Genomic DNA, 3,741 nt, shown 5'->3' with positions numbered 1-3,741 from the left:
ATAATGGGTTATTACTATTAGAATTACGCTCAAACACAAAGGTATTTTGGAATTGTCTTCAGAGAATTCAAGAGCTGATCTTGCATTTTACCTACCTAGGTTTTTCTTTTTATTAAAAAAAAAAAAGACCCAAAACAATGTGACTGATTCATACAAAAAAATAGAAACTGAGTTCTTTGCTTGAACAAAGTAATAGCAACAGCCATAAAAATTCGTTTTTTTTTTTTTTTGTTTCAAATTTGTTCATAGAAATTTAGAAGAATTTTCGAGTCCACGGCAGTTTTTTAAAGGAACCAATCAGTTCTGTAGGGAAAAAATAGAAAGAGAGGAAGAGAGGAAGTACACATTTTTTAATTTCTTCAAATCACAATTCATGGATACTAATTGAGTGATTGAGAGGCATTTAAGGTTTTCAAGCATTTAGGAGAAACTCATACCGGAGAGAGGTACGCCGAAGAGAGAGCTACCGGAGAGAGTTGAGTGCGCCGGAGAGAGTTGAGTGCGCTAGAGAGAAAGAGAGGTGCGCCGGAAAGAGAGCTGCCGGAGAGAGAGAAACGTTCGCCAGAGTGAGTGAGAGAGAGAGAGTGAGAGTGAGAGAGTGATGAGGGAGGTCTGAAAAATATGGTGATGAGGGATTTTGGTGATTAGGGATTTTGGTAAAAAAAAAAATATGGTCTGAAAATTTAAGAAATTGCGCCAATAGATGGCACTAATTTTTTATGCGCGCTCAATAGCGGCAACCTTAGTCGCCGCTAATGAACTCAAATAGTTTTTTTTTTTAAAAAAAAAAAAAAAAATTATATTTACAATTTTTTTTTTTTTTTTTTTTTTTTTAATTTTTCTCTTGTAATATGTTTTTATTATTATAATATTAACTAAAAATTTCCGTTTAATAAATTTTTATGATAAAGATCATTAAGTTGATATTTATCTTATAATTAATTATAAAATAATACAAAATTCAAAGATAATATAAGATCAATATAACTAAGGCACTAAGATAATATAAAGATCTTACGGTTCAATTGAATGTTCGATTGAACCTTCAATTGTATCCATTTGATTTATCAATTGATCATATCACGATTAATCGAACTAATTCACTAGGATCGATCGGATATTTGATCGAACATTTAATCCTATCACGATCAATCGAACTAATTCATTAGGATCGATCAGATGTTTCATCAATCATTTGATCCTATCACGATCAATCGAACTAATTCACCAGGATCGATCGGATATTTGACCGATCATTTGATCCTTTCACGATCAATGGAACTAATTCATTAGGATCGATCAGATGTTTAATCGATCATTTGATCCTATCACGATCAATCGAACTAATTCACCTAGATCGATCGGATGTTTGATCGATCATTTGATCCTATCACGATCAATCAAACTAATTCACCTAGATCGATCGGATGTTTGATCGATCATTTGATCCTATCACGATCAATCTAATTAATTCATTAGGAGTGATCGGATGTTTGATCGATCATTTGATCATATCACGATCAATCGAATTAATTTAGTAGGATCGATCGGACATTTGATTCTATCACAATCAATCGAACTAATTCATTAGGATCGATCAGATGTTTGATTGAACATTTGATCCTATCACGATCAATTGAACTAATTCATTAGGATCAATTGGATATTTGATCGATCATTTAATCATATCACGATTAGTCGAACTAATTTATTTGGATCGATCGGATGTTTGATCAAACATTTGATTCTATCACGATCAATCGAACTAATTCATTAGGATCAATCGGATGTTCGATTTATCATTTGTTCCTATCACGATCAATCGAACTAATTCACTAGGATCGATCGGATGTTTGATCGAACATTTGATCTTATCATGATCAATCGAACTAATTCATTAGAATCGATCAGATGTTTGATTGAACATTGATCCTATCACGATCACTCGAACTAATTCATTAGGATCGATTGGATGTTTGATCGATCATTTAATCATATCACGATCAGTTGAACTAATTTATTTGGATCAATCGGATGTTTGATCAAACATTTGATCCTATCACGATCAATCGAACTAATTCATTAGGATCGATCGGATGTTCGATTAATCATTTGTTCCTATCACGATCAATTGAACTAATTCACTAGGATCGATCGGATGTTCGATCGAACATTTGATCCTATCATGATCAATCGAACTAATTCATTATGATCGATCAGAGGTTTGATCGATTATTTGATCATATCACGATCAATCGAACTAAATCACCTGTATCGATCGGATGCTTGATCGATCATTTGATCCTATCACGATCAATCAAATTAATTCACCAAGATCGATTGGTTGTTCGATCAAACATTTAAATAAGAATAAGAAATAGAAAACTTCAATAATAATATAGAAAAAAAAATTAATTTTTCGAACTAATTCATTAGGATTGATCGGATGTTCGATTAATCATTTGTTCCTATCACGATTAATCGAACTAATTCACTAGGATCGATCAGATGTTCGATCGAACATTTAATCCTATCATGATCAATCGAACTAATTCATTATGATCGATCGGATGTTTGATCGATCATTTGACCATATCACGATCAATCGAACTAAATCACCTGTATCGATCGGATGCTTGATCGATCATTTGATCCTATCACGATCAATCAAATTAATTCACCAAGATCGATTAGTTGTTCGATCAAACATTTAAATAAGAATAAGAAATAGAAAACTTCAATAATAATATAGAAAAAAAATTAATTTTTCTAAGCGTTTTAATTTAATAGGAGAATTTGTTTTCTTTAAAAGAAAAAAATAAATATTTATTTTTTTCTATATAAAATAAGAATAGAAAATAGAAAAAATTCACCAATAATTAATATAAAAGAAATAATTACATATTATCGGAGGTGAATTTTTGGGAAATAACTTTTTTCTATTATATATGTAGGGTCAATAGCATCGCCCCAATATTTATTTTACTTTTTATTTTATTTTTGCAGGGGTAAATAGCGGCGACCCCAAAGTCGCTGCTATTGACCAATCATCAGGGGCGACCCCTAAGAGTCGCCGCTATTTACCCTAATTAGCGGCGACTCTATGGTCACTGCTAATGAATTTTTAATTATTTTTTCTCATGTCAATAGCGGCGACCCTAAAGTCTACGCTAATGACCACTCATCAGCAGCGACTCTCAATAGTCGCCGTTGTTGACACTCATTAGCGGCGACTATATGGTCGCTGCTAATAAGTTTTTAATTATTTTTCCCATGTCAATAGCAGTGACATTAATGTCGCCACTGTTGACCCTCATTAGCTAATGAGCTTTTTAATTATTTTATCTTTTGTCAATAGCAGCGACCCTAGCTACTGACCACTCATCAGCGGCGATTCTCAGGGGTCGCCGCTGTTGACCTTCATCAACGGCGACTTTATGGTCCCCGCTGATTGAATCTTATTAGCGGCAACTCTAGTCGCCGCTATTGAGGTTTAATAGCGGTGACCCCTTTGAGTCGTCGCTAATGATATTTAATAGCGGCGACTATTAGTCGCCACTATTCTTGTTGCTGCTATTTTTTTTTTTTTTTTTTTTGTTTTAAGCGGCTACTATTTTTATTCGCCGCTAATAATGGGTCATTAGCGGTGACTTAAAAGTCGCCACTAATGACCCCTCAATAGCGGCAACTTTGGGGTCGCTGCTATTTTTTGGTTGCTAAAGACCATATTGCTTGTAGTGT

Source organism: Corylus avellana, chromosome 8 (genome assembly GCF_965113065.1).
Source record: "Corylus avellana chromosome 8, dhCorAvel1.hap1.2, whole genome shotgun sequence".
Classification (NCBI taxonomy): Eukaryota; Viridiplantae; Streptophyta; class Magnoliopsida; order Fagales; family Betulaceae; genus Corylus; species Corylus avellana.
Note: the sequence above shows the minus strand (reverse complement) of the source record.